General features: G+C 38.6%; 1 long non-coding RNA gene across 4 annotated transcripts in view; it reads right to left on the bottom strand.

Moving 5' to 3' along the window:
* The window catches only part of LOC143676551 (uncharacterized), a 114,214-nt gene that overhangs the window by 75,914 nt on the left and 23,997 nt on the right, over nt 1–14,303 (bottom strand). The window lies entirely within an intron of this gene.

Here is a 14,303-nt window from a genome sequence, read left to right as displayed (position 1 = left end):
TCAAAATCTAAATTTTGTAACAAATAAACATTTTTTGCTTTAGTCTCATACAGGAGGTGACATTTTAAAGTATTAATTATCATCTATTTTCAGCACCCTGCAATAATGACATTCCTTTGTTCTTCCTCATGCCAAAACATTTTTAAAATTTGTACATTGTACATTTCACTATTATTATACACTCTAGGCATTCCTAGATTATCTCAATCTTTAACATCTCTCTTTCTTTCTGATTTCATTTATGTCCCCAGTCCTCCTCCGTCTATCATTCTCACATGCAGCTTCATTCATTGCAACATTATTTTCTTGACTCTGCCATGGAATCAAACCAGCTTAAGATGTTCATGCAATAAAGGCATGGCACACCTTTCTTTCATTTTCTTTGGATAAGTCATCTAGCATCTGAACATAGTTTCCACATTTTGGTGGGGGGAGGGTGCATGGTCCAGGAATTGAACCCAGGTGTCCTGCATGAAAGGCGAGCATTCTACCACTGAACCACCCGTGCAGTCGGTTTCCACATTTTTGAATGAGGTCATGATAAGAAGTAGATCCTAATGCCTGAAGTAAGCTGTAGAGTTAAAAAAAAAAAATTTCCTGTGGATTATTTCTGTCATCCCTCACAACAGCACAGCAACGAAGTATCATGCCCATTTTGCAAATAGTCAAAACAAGGAACTGAGGCTCAGAACCAAGAAGTTGGCTGTTCAGGGTCAACAGTGCCAAAAAGCATGGTGGAGCTAGATTTGAGTTTGTTTCCATTCACCTCCTAGCCTTGTTTATCTGCTATAGCCTTTTGTCTATTTTCCAATGAACTACTCTATACCAAATCAGGTCAGCATGCCTTGGAGCACATGGCCCTGGCCCACCTCCAGGCCAGAGCACCACTGGGGGAATTCAGGGTGTCCCCCATCCTGAGGAGAAAGCTTTGGCATTACTGATAATCCCTCTTCCTCTGAGACTGCAAGGTGGGGCCAATCTTCCTGGCTTTCCATATGCTTCCCTAAATGAGCAAAAGGCACCAGGGCCAGCTGCTACCAAGATTAAAAATATTAATAAGAAAAAATCCAAAAGAATATTTGCAAAGAACATGTCTTGCTCATGATGTGGTATGTTTTCTAAGCAAATATGGAGGGAAAAGGGGAACGGCAATAGATCAGACACCAAGAATAACATCCGATTTGGTGCTGACAGCCTATTCCATGTCTTGAAAAACAGGAGGCTTTATCCAGGTTAATTTCTGGAAAAGAAAGTGGATCTGTGTATTTGCCTGTAGGTGCAGTAGAAAGCTTCTGTCCACCGGTGAAGAGGTAAGCAACATGCTACCACTAAAACCATTGGACTCAGTATGCAGCTGTGCTCTCCCCCAAATGGGGAACTAATTACTGCATAAAAACATTCATTTCAAATCAGGAGACTACACTTGGAAACTTGGGCCTAGGGAGAGTGAACAGCAACTCAATGAGGTGCACACGTTGCTAAAACAAAGGAGAATCAGGGAGCCTTTTCAAAGGCCTACAGTTTGAATCTGCAGAATTGAACATGTTGCCAGGAAATGGTTAGCCAAAAAGAAGAAAGAAAAGAAAACACCTACCCTAGCGTGCACAATACAGAAGTCTGATGCATGTGGTCTCACGGAAAATATCAGAAGATTTTCCATCAGCTCTCCCTGGTAAGAGGCATTCATTTCATTCAAAGACTCAACATGCATATTAGTTTCATGTAGGGAAAGGTCCTCTTTTCCTCTAAACCAGAGTAAATTTATCCTCTCTTTGTCAGATGACCGCTTTCAATACTCATGTCTACCAAGAGGAAAGGTTAAAGGTTCAATGATGTTGATCACCTGTGTGGAATGATTAACTAGTTGGAAGTACTTTCTGATAAGTGATCTGTTCTTAATTTATTCAACCATATCTTACACAACTCGGTATAAAAATAAAAGAACACTATCATATGGCAACTTGTAATTTAGGAAGATGTAGTTCAAAGATCATGTGTGTTCATTCCCAGGCTGTGCTTTCCAACTAATATATTGTGTGATTTAGGGCAAGTCAGTTAACAGCTCTGAAACTCAGTTTCCCCATTTGCAAGGATAAAAATACTTCTACCTTACAAGACTAATTTGGGAACCAAATATAAATAATATAAAACTGATTTGAAAAGTATGAATGTGTTTGCAAGAGCAAACTAAGGTTATGATTTTAAAAAAAGCAAAGATTGGTACATTATTGATTTTTTATCATTAAAGTAAACAGTCTACCTTGTAGAATTAAGGGATTATTAAAGGAATCATCTATAATTCTTTCTTTACTAGGAAAAAATAATGTTCCCAGGGTGTTCTAGTTTGCTACCTGCCGGGATGCAACACACCAGAGATGGATTGGCTTTTAATAAAAGGGGATTTATTTTGTTAGTTCTTCAGAGGAATGGCAGGTAACTTTCCACTGAGGTTCTTTCTTACGTGGAAGGCACAGGATGGGCTCTGCTGGTCTTCTCTCCAGGCCCCTGGGTTCCAACAGCTTTCCCTGGGGTGACTTCTTTCTGCATCTCCAAAGGCCTGGGCTGAGCTGCGAGTGCTGAGATGAGGAATGCCGAGCTGCTTAGGCTGTGCTACGTTGTGCTCTCTCCTTTAAGCACCAGCCAATTAAGTCAAACATCACTCATTGCAGCAGACACACCTCCTAGCCGACTGCAGATGTAATTAGCAACAGATGAGGTTCATGTACCATTGGCTCATGGCCACAGCAACAGAACTAGGCACCTTCACCTGGCCAAGTTAACAAGTGACTCTAACTACCACATGTCCACCCCTTGTCAACTTGGTAACTTCACACATCACCCTAAACAACATTAAGGTGATCTTCTGGCTGTGGATCTGTGAATCTCAAAACAAATTATCTAATGCCAATATGCAAAGGAGGATAAACACAGGATCCATAGGGAGAAACTGGAAGGAAAACCTGCAGGTAAACACCATTGGATTTCAAAGTCTGAAAGTCATTCATCCTTCAGCTTTAGAAAGTGGCAGTCCTACCCTTTCTGAGGGCCTATGCAGTGGCCCGCCTCTTTCCAAATCAACCTCGGGGAACATCAAGGAGACCACCTCTTGGCTCCATTCTCTCCAGGCATCAGAGCCACCCCTGGGCTCTCTGCCATTTCTGGGGCACACACTCAACCCCTCCATGTGGTGGCAGCCAGGCTCTCCCAGTCCCCCAAGGAGCGTGCTCTACTTCTCCAAGGCCTGAGGCTGCACAACTCTTCCACTGCAACAAGGTGGGAGGCTCATTCTTGCCCTTCAGGGTAAACTCACCCTCTCCATGTATATGGGTGGGTCCACTCTCCTGGCCGAGGTTTCTTGGCTTCAGACCCGAGCGTCCATGGTTCTCACTCTGCAAACTCCAATTTTTTCCCTTTTGTGTCCTCCTTTGTCAAGACTGGCAGTGGTTCCATTTACACCAACAATCTCTTCAAACACTCCAGGACTTCTTCATCAATCTCTTCACAGTTCCTCCAAAGTCTTCCCCTTAGCCATCCAAAACACCGTTCCAACAGATCTGGTATTTGCAAACCGCAGCAGCACCCCACTCTCCGGTACCAACTCTGTTCTAGTTTGCTAGCTGCTGGAATGCAACACACCAGAGATGGATTGGCTTTTAATAAAAGGGGATTTATTTTGTTAGTTCTTCAGAGGAAAGGCAGCTAACTTTCCACTGAGGTTCTTTCTTACGTGGAAGGCACAGGATGGGCTCTGCTGGTCTTCTCTCCAGGCCCCTGGGTTCCAACAACTTTCCCCGGGTGACTTCTTTCTGCATCTCCAAAGGCCTGGGCTGAGCTGCGAGTGCTGAGATGAGGAATGCCGAGCTGCTTAGGCTGTGCTACGTTGTGCTCTCTCATTTAAGCTCCAGCCAATTAAGTCAAACGTCACTCATTGCAGCAGACAAGCCTCCTAGCAAACTGCAGATGTAATTAGCAACAGATGAGGTTCATGTACCATTGGCTCATGGCCACAGCAACAGAACTAGGCACCTTCACCTGGCCAAGTTGACAACTGAATCTAACTACCCCACAGGGCATTTCTGTCAACTCACATTTTATTTTGCAGAGTCTTTGAAAATTACAAAAAGAAGTTAAATTTCAGTGTGGCATAAACATTTTGATTGTCTATCTAGAAGGGTAAATATCTGTTTCCATTAACTGAGCCCAATTTCAAGGGCCCCATCTGAGCCATAAGCCATCATTATCTACTTGGCAGGCAGAGGGATGAATTCTGACACAGGCTAGAAATGCAAGAGGCTGGTAACTTTCACAGATTCTTTATTTTTCAAAGTCTGTAGCAAGAATTTGATTGGCAAGCAATTTGTGTGTCTGTTTGTGTGTGTATTTGTATTTCCATTTTGGGCTAAAAGTAAATAATGTGTATGTGAAAACAGTAAGTAACTCTTCCTTTCCTGACATAGTTCCCTAAGCACGTCTGTCTTGAGGACACACACACACAAAAATTAAAAGACACAGAAGGAGAATATAGATAATCTGGGTTTAGTTATTAGGTTCAAGGACCACAGATTTTCTTGGTTGCCTTTCCAGCATCATTCACACCCTTCCTCTCTTTTAACAGATCTCTACTCTGGAACAGGAATGACACCCTTCTCCATATGGCCATGTGTTTCACATTACGAGTTTGCTAATCCTATTTCCTTGTCAGCAACTGATTCTGAATGGGCATGTGCTGATTCCTCATCATAAACCATGGGGCAAAGAGGCAGTGGGTTGAAATACTTAAAGTGCTGAGAGAAAACAGTTGCCAACCAAGAATTTTATATCTGGAGAGACTTCTTTCAAAAACAAGGGAAAGATTAAAATATTCCCAGATAAACAAAAGCTGAGGGATATCATTGCCACTATACCTGTCCTACAAACACTGTTAATGGACATTCGTTAGACTGAAAGGAAAGGGCACTAGACAGTGGTTCAAAGTGGCACAAAAAATAAAGATCTATGGTAAAGGAAACCATTTGCGAATGACAAATTATAAATGTCAGTAGTATTGTATTATATTTTTGATATGTAATGCCACTTCTTCTAACACATGCTAAAGTGAAAATGCATAAAAAATAATGATAAAACTATGGTTTGGGACAAAAATGTGCAAAAGTATAATTTGCAATAGATATTTTTAAAAGGTGGGTGTCATGGTCTGTTTCATGTCTCAACTGGGCCAGGTGGTGGTGCCTGGTCATCGGGCCAAGCAAACGCTGGCCTGTCTGTTGCTATGAGGACATTTCATGGACTTAAATCTTGATTAGGTTGGCTCCATCCACAGCTGATTGCATTTGTAATCAGCTAAGGGGAGTGTCTTCTGCAACGAGTGACACTTAATCTAATCACTGGAAACCTTTTAAGGAGAATTTAGAAGAGACAGTCACTCTTCCTGCTTCAATGTGGCAAGCCTCTCCTGTGGAGTTTGTCCAGAACCTTCATCAGAGTCACCAGCTTCGCGGCCTGCCCTACAGATTTTGGACCCTTACATTCATATGGCTGCCCAGTCAGCCTCTCCTGAGAGTTTGTTGCAGACCTTCTTGGAGTTACCAGCTTGTGGCCTGTCCTACAGACCTTGGACTCTACATTCCCATGGTTACATGAGACAATTTCAGAAATTTTAAATCTATAATATCTCCTGTTGATTCTGTTTTTCTGGAGAACCCTAACTAATACCATGGAATATGGAGGAGTATAAGAACATGTATATGCTATTAGAGTTAAGTTGGTATCAAATCAAAATTGTTTGGTATATATTTAGGATGTTAAATTTTAACCCCATGGTAACCACTAAGAAAATTTATGAAAAATATATCCAGAAGAAATAAAAAGGGATCTAATATGGTACAATAAAAAGTAAAATAGATGTGAAAGTAAGTAATTAACAGAAAAATTGAAGATCAAAAATGTATGAGACTTACAATGACTAAGTGGCATATTAGCAGAAAAAAGTCCTACATTATTAGTAGTTCCCTTTAATGTAAATTGATTAAATCCATCAGTCAAAAGGCAGAGATTGGCAGCATGGATTTAAGGAAATGTATGGCTCAACTAAATGATATTTACAAGAGACTCACCTTAAATACAAAGACATATGCAGGCTGAAAAGTGAAAGGATAGAAAAAATAGATACCATGCAAGTAGTAACCAAAAGAGACCTGGGGAAGCTATACTAATATCAAAAAATATATAGTACATCAGATAAAATAGCCAAACCTCTTACAAGGGACAAAGCTGGTCTTTTCCGATAAAGGGATCTATTGAACAAGATGAAATAAAAATTTTACATATGTATATGTACACACAAACTCACACAAATATACACTGTAGCCTCAAAATATATGAAAAAAGTACTCACAAATTTGGAAGGAAAAATAGATGGTTCTACATTAATAGTAGGAGATTTCACTACACCATTTTTATAATGAATAGGTCATCTAGAAGGAAGATCAATAAGGACAAAGAAGACTTGAACAATGCTCTAACAAACCACTTGAGCCAGCCCTAACAAACGTATGAAGAAAACTTCACCGAACAGCAGAAGATTACATATTCTTCTCTAGTACATATGGATCATTCTCCAAGATAGACCATATATTAGGTCACAAAACAAGTCTCAATAAATTAAAAAATATTGAAATCATACAATCTATCTTCTCTGACCACAATGGAATGAAACTAGAAACTAATAACTGAAAGAAAAATGGAAAATTCACAAATGTGGAAATTAAACAATGCAACCTTAAACAACCATGGGTCAAAGTAGAAATGAAAATATACCCAAACATATGGGATGCAACAAAGACAATACTGAGAAGGAAATTTATGGCTCTAAATGCTTACATCAAAAAGGAAGAAAGAGCTCAAAAAAGAGACCTAACTGGAGAATCTAGAAAAAGAAGAGCAAACTAAACTCAAAGCAGAGAAAGGAAATAATAAAGTTTAGAGTGGTGGTGGAAGACATAAAGAATTTAAAAACAACAGAGAGAATCAACAAAACCAAAGTTTGGTTCCTTGAAAAGATAAATAAAATTGACAAAGAGAAAAGAGAGAGAGAACACAACTAACTAAAATCTGAAATGAAAAGGGGGATATCATGCCCAGCCCCACAGAAATTAAAAGGACTATAAGAGGATACTATGAACAATAGAACACCAACAAATTAGATAACCTAGAAGAAATGGACATATTCCCAGAAACACCAAAACACGTACACTGATTCAAGAAGAAATACAATGTCACAACAAACCAATTACTAGTAAAGAGATTGAATCAGTAATCAAAAATCTCCCAACAAAGAAAAACCTCACAGGTAAATTCTACCAAAAGTTCCAAGAAGAATTAATACCGAGCCTGCTTAAATGCTTCAAAAATATTGTAGAGGACAGAATACTCCCTAATCCATTCTATGAGCCCGACATCACCCTCAGACAAAAACCAGATAAAGAAACCACAAGAAAAGAAAATTGCAGACCAATATTTCTAATGAACATAGATGCAAAAGTCCTCAACAAGATACTAGCACATCATATTCAGAAACATAGTAAAAGAATTATAAACCATGATCAAGTAGGATTTATCCAGGCATGCAAGGGTGGTTCAACACAAGAAAATCAATTAATATAATACACCACATTAATAGAACAAAGGAAAAAACCTCACATGATCATTTCATTCATGCAGAGAAGGCATTTTCAAAATCCAGCACCCCTTCTTGCAAAAAACACTTAGAATGCTAGGAACAGAAGGAAACTTTCTCAACATGATAAAGGATATATATGAAAAAACCGCAACTGACATCTTACTCAAAGCTTACAAAAGAGTGAAAGACTAAATGTGCTCCCTCTAAGGTCAGGAACAAGACAAGAATGACACAGTAATTAGGCAAGAGAAAGAAATAAAGGCATCCTAATTGGAAAGGAAGAAATAAAACTTTTCCTATTTGCAGATGACATGATACCATACTTAGAAAATCCTGAAAAATCAACAACAATGCTACTATAGATAATAAATGAATTCAGCAAACTTGTGGGACACAAGATCAACATCCCCAAATCAGTAGTGCTTTCTACAGAAGTAATGAACAATCAGAAGAAGAAATCAAGAAAGAACTACCATTTCCAATAGTAACTAATAGAAGCAAATATCTAGGAATAAGTCTAACCAAGGATGTAAATGGACTTGTACATAGAAAACTACAAAACAGTGCTAAAAGAAATCAAAGAAGACCTAAATAGATGGAGGGACCTTCTATATTCATGAATTGGAAGACTAAATATTGTTAAGATGTCAATTCTTCCCAAAGTGATTTACAGATTCTACGCAATCCCAATAAAATTCCCAACAGCCTTCTTTACAGAAATGGAAAAGCCAATAATCAAATCTACATGAAAGAGTAAGAGGTCCTGAATAGCCAAAACCAATTTGAAAAAGAAGAGTTTTGAAAATGCATGCTGGTGATGGTAGCACAGCATTGTGAATGCAATTAACCCTGCTGAAATATATATTTGAGTGTGGTTGAAAGAGGAAATTTTAGGTTGTATATATATTATTACAATAAAAGCCAAAAATACATATATGTACCACACAAACAGTGAATCATAGTGCAAACCACTGACAATAGTTAATAGTACAATTTTAAAAGATATCCTTTTGTCAATTGCAGCAAATGTACCTCACTGATGCAAGGTGTTAATAATATGGTGGTATAGGGGGGCTCTATATTTTATGCATGATTTTCCTGTAAACCTACAATATCTCTAATAGAAAAATAAAAGACAGGGAAACAAATAGTTACAGTATAAGTCCCTCTGTACCATATCAGTGGCACAAATGTGGAACTCATATAGTATCAGAATGAAGACAAACCACTTCTGGTTGATATTATCAGGAAAGTATCCATGAATGACAAGTAATTTGAGCTGCTTCTTGAAAAACATATAGGCCTTCAATAAACAGTGGAAATCCATGGAACGAACAGTATAGATGGAAAGAACGGCATCAACAAAACCCAGGATGGCAGAGGAACCTGTAAGGCATGTTCACTGATGGGGCTGATCAAATGCTGACATGATCCAGAACTGAGAGTGCCTGACTAAATTATTTGGGTGAAAGAAACCAGACTCCACACTATCTTGACAAGCTGGAACAACAGACTGAATCTAACAGGATGAAAATGAACTGGGATAAACGCAACATTTTACATTTGATTATTAAAGGAGAAAACATCCACAGTCATAGCTGCTTATGTGAAAAAGGCCTTGTGTTTTTGTTGAATGTAAGCTCCATATGAACCAACAGTATCATTGCCAAAAAAACGGATGCACGCCCAGGTCATATTTCTCTCCAAAATTATAAAAGTGATCATAACACACTGAATTAGTTTTCTATTGCTGCTATAATAATTACCATAAACTTAATGGCTTAAAACAATTCAGATTTATTATCTTAGAGTTCTGTAGGTCAGAAGTCCAATACTGACTAAAATCAAGGTGTCAAGACCTTTATTCAAGGTCTCGCTGGACTAAAATCAAGGTGTCAGCATTCTGCATTATTTTCCAGAGGCTCTACAGGAGAGTTCATTTCCTGCTTGCCTGGGTTATTGGTGGAATTCAGTTTCCTGCGTTTGAAAGACAAGGTCCCTGCTTTTTTGCAGATTGTAAACTGAGGGACATTCTTAGCTTCTGGGGGCCTCCATGTCCTTTGGCCCATGGCCCCTTCCTTCGTCTCCAAAGCCAGCAATGATAGGTCAAATCCTTATCATAGCACACCTCTCTATTCTCCATCCGCCATATCATCTCTTTCTTTAACTGCAGACCAGAAAGAGTCTCTGCCTTTAGAGATTCCTGTGAGTAGAATGAACCCATAAGGAGAATCCAGGATCAGCACCTCTTCTCGAGTTCACTAACCTTAATCACATCTGCAAAGTCCCTTTTGCCACGTAAGGCAACATATTCACAGGTTCAAGGGATTAGGTCATAGACGTCTTTGGGGAACCATTATTCTGCCTACCACACATTGTTTTCTTATCTGAACCCTTTTGTTCAGTGCTGCGCGCCATCTTCTCATCGAGACATTCACAAACTGAAGCATATCCATGGGAGGGTGACCACAGTGGTTAGAAAATTCAGAACCCTATCATGTAAGGAGGGTTTGAGACAGTTGGGAGCATTTTTCCTGGGAATGTGGGAGTAAGAGGAAGCATAATAGTCATTTTAAATCACTGTAAGACTTATTTTATGATACAAACAATGTCAAACAGAATCAAAGGGAAAAAGAGAAAAATTTTAACTCAAAAATAAACAAAAAACACCACTGCCTTTCATAAGTCATGTCAGCTTCCTGCCAACCTGAATTTAATGTGCTGTTTATAGGCATATGCCTGTCCTTATTTCTTTACCCTGACCTGGTAATTTCCTTGATAACCCAAATATATGGAACACTCTGGTCTTAGTTATTTTGCCGTCATCATTCATCTACCTTTACGAAGTGAAATTTTTTAAGTATATTTTTATCTGAAACCTACGTCACTGATTAAAAACAGATGGTTTAAAGGATGTGCTTGAAACATGTGAAAATACCCAGGATAATTAAAGAGAACCAGAGAAACTAAAAACCCTCTGCAGTTTTGATGTACACGGTGTTGTCGCAGACATTCCCTGTGATGAACGTGACAGCAAAGATGACAGCACTTCCCCAGTGAAAACAGTAAATTGGCATCAGTCATGAGTCTAAACAAACACAGAAATATTTGCATCTTGGGTTTTATTATTGTGGCAAATCAAGCTGAAGTCTTGATATTTCCTCTCCAAAAAAGCTGAATGAAACTATAACTTTTGCAGTGGTATTTTTAAAAAATCATGCAATTTGGTATTAAAATTTCCAAAGTTTTTGACATCTGAAAAGGGGAAGACATAGGATCAAAACAGTATTAATAATGACAACTATTCATTTAATACTGACTGTGTACCTGTGCCCATGCTGAACACTTCACAAATATCACATCTTTTAAAGCTAACAATAATCCTATAAGCTCCATACTATTATTATCCTTATTTTACAGATAAGGAAATCACCACTTAAGCAAAATTTTTGCTTGCTTGTCTAATTGTACTTTTGTGGGGGCTTTTTACAGATCCATTCCAGAATCACCTTGGTTAGGAAAACTCAAAAGCTAAGAAAAATATGGTGAAATTCTGCTCTTTGGCATATCAGATTCTATTTGGAATGAAGGAAGAAGCATCTAATTTGGAAAAAAGTGTCCTTATCAAATAAGACCATTGAATATTCTGAAAAGGTATGTTGAACGACTGCATAAGAGAAAAGAGTTACTGGTTTCCCTATTCTACAGTTCAATGAAAGCATAGATTTTAGTGATTTGATGGTTTGAGTTTTTTTAATGTTGGCTTTATTATACTGAAGATGTGTACATACAAATAAGCCGAAATTTTCAGTGTGGGAAGAGTAGAGTACTGGGAAAGCTACAGTAGCTGGAGAGGGACCATACTCAAGTCTTTAAGCTCACTGCCATTTAATCTTCAAAACCATATTCTAAGTTGGTGCCGCATCACCCCCACAATGCAGCCAGAAACTATGCCAGATGCAGTCAGACACTCTATTCCATTTATGGCTCACAAGCTTCCAGCAAGATGGGTGGTATCATTTTTATAAATTAAAATAAAAAGGGTTCTGAGAGGTTAAGTAACACATTCAAGCTCATGCAGGCAGAATTGCTGACTGCGCACTTCACTGCAACTTTCTGCCTGGAAACTAGTAGGAGGTACCAACAGTGATAACAAAGAAACGAAAGTGGGCATCATGTTACTCTCAAGGCTCCAGAACCTGAGAGACCTTCAACCAGAGACAACTGATGATCTGAAGCTTCCAAGAACAGAGGTATAGGCTCAAGCAGACTCATGCTCCAGCTCTACCACCATCTAGATGGCTATCTTCAACTCCTTAGGCCTCATGTTCATGATGAGTCAAGTGGGACTAAAGAGATTGGATAAGACAACCAGATTTGAAGGAGTGGCTGATATGACACAAGAATTTTTTTCCAAATGGTTTATATCAATTTTTGTTGCTACCAGCAAAAGATAGCATAGTGGAAATGAATGTAAGGTTTATTTTCTTAAACTTCACCTCTGAGAACTTCAAAGTGCCGTGAACAAAGATTTTCATTACAATGTTAATTTTAAGAGCAAAAAAAATTGAAACCAAATAGTTGGTTAATAAATCCCCTTTTGTCTGACATCTTTGATATAGCCTCTTGATAGACAATTATGTACCACTTAGAACTTTGTTTATGAGAATGCTTAATTTGTAATTCTTAGTGAAAAATATGTAATTATTTTATGTAAGGAATAATGATAACTAAATAAAAGCAAATTCTTGTTAAAAAAAACAGTCACATATTACGCCCACACTCATAGACAGTCACAATTAGTATTTTGATGTGTTCTCCCAATCTTTTTCCTTTATACTTTTCTGTGTCACCTGAGATTTGTTAGTCCACACCAGTCTGAGGTCACAGCTGCCATTTATTGACTCAGGATTTAATCTAGATGGCTGCAAAATCTCAGGCGTGCTCATAATCTTGTCTGTCAGTTGCCATGAATACAAAGAGCTCACTACATTTTCCTTTGTTCCTGTCCCTTCATTGAGGTCTGATATCCATGAAGCCAAGTGGTCATGTCCCATCATGGACATTGCTGCTATCACTCATCTTTGGAAAATAGATGAACAAGCCAAGTGTATTTTCACTGATAGTCCCTAAGTGTCATCAGCTTTAAAATGTTTGATCAAGGCTGGATTCCCTGAAGAAGTGAAAAGAAGAAACAGAAATACACTCCTCTTTCAGCTTGTGCTAGCTGATTCTCTTTTGCTAGAGCCCAGGTCCAAGTCTTAGGAGCCTAGGCAAAAGAAGGAGCCTTCAATATCCCACCCTTCTCATGAACTGTGTGGCTACAGAGCAGCTGTTGACACCTCAGGAATGGTTTGCTCTCCAGTGATTCTGGGCTGTCTCTTTTATGCTCTTTTAGCTGTATCTTGAATCCTTGCTACTCAAAGTGTGGAACATAGATTAGCAATGTCAGTATGACTTGGGAGCTTGTGAAAATGGCAAATGCTCAAATCTAAGAATTCAGAGTATACCGGAATCTAATAGGATCTCCAGGTAATTCCTATGCATGAGAAACTCTGCATTATGCCACGTTTTTCCAAGTCCTCTCCCTGCATTTTTTGAGGGCAGAGAACATTTCAAAATGGGATTCTAGACAAGCTCTCTCTCCATTCCACTTCACCCTCTAAACTTACATATCATCTTGATTCAATTAATTGCTCTATTTTTATTTTGATTGCCAACTCATCTTCTTTGTTAGCAGTGGGGACAGATGACTCTGAATGCACATCACAGCTGTGTACTAGGTGTGTGGCCTTGGGCAAGTTACTTACTTCGTCTCTCCAAGTGTCATCTTTAAAAGTGAGAAAGAATGAGATAACTCAAAAAATAAGGCATTGGCATTTTATCATTCTTCTGCCCCACAAAACTCCAATAAGGGGTTGTCAGTATTTCATAAATGAAAACACCACTTGGTGGAAGCCTCAATTATCAGCACAACTACAATCTAGTAATCTAGGGAATCATGGATGGACACAGTCCCCTTGGTACACATAAACCATGTGCCTTCATCTATCAATTGTATTAATTGGTGAGTTCACACAGCATCAACTATGTCCTTGGCACTTCGTGAGCCTCTGAGGAGACACTGGGAAAAAAAGATTTTTTAAAAACTAGAGGTGCCACCTCAAAGTCTGGGTTTTATTCACTCTTTCTTACTGTCTACTTTCACTCTATCTTATCATGAGGAACATGTATCACAAGGTGTTGCCTTCTTCAGGATAGATTATTTTTCTACAACTACAGATTCTGTACCCCCAAAACTTGATCCAGTAATCCGTTTGGCTCTCCCAGTGACCACTTACCTGGTAGAAGCAGGACTGATTAGCCATCTAGGTATTGTATAAAATAACAGGTTGGAGTACCTCTGAATCAGCTATAGAGGTCATGGCACCCACTCCTGATTCTCAAGGGTTGGGCCTTGGTTTCATATTCTATTTTGGATCCTTTGCCTTTAAGGATATTTAGTTGACTTATTACTAAGACTTTATATTTGTATGTAATTATCTAATCCTTCCAACTCTCTCTAGAGGTTGAATATGGTCCTCATTAGCCTTGATATGATGAAAGTCAAATGCATTATAAAGAA

This window comes from Tamandua tetradactyla, chromosome 3 (genome assembly GCF_023851605.1).
Source record: "Tamandua tetradactyla isolate mTamTet1 chromosome 3, mTamTet1.pri, whole genome shotgun sequence".
NCBI classification, from domain to species: domain Eukaryota; kingdom Metazoa; phylum Chordata; class Mammalia; order Pilosa; family Myrmecophagidae; genus Tamandua; species Tamandua tetradactyla.
The sequence above is the reverse complement of the archived record's forward strand: the minus strand, read 5'-3'. Positions and strand labels throughout refer to the sequence as shown.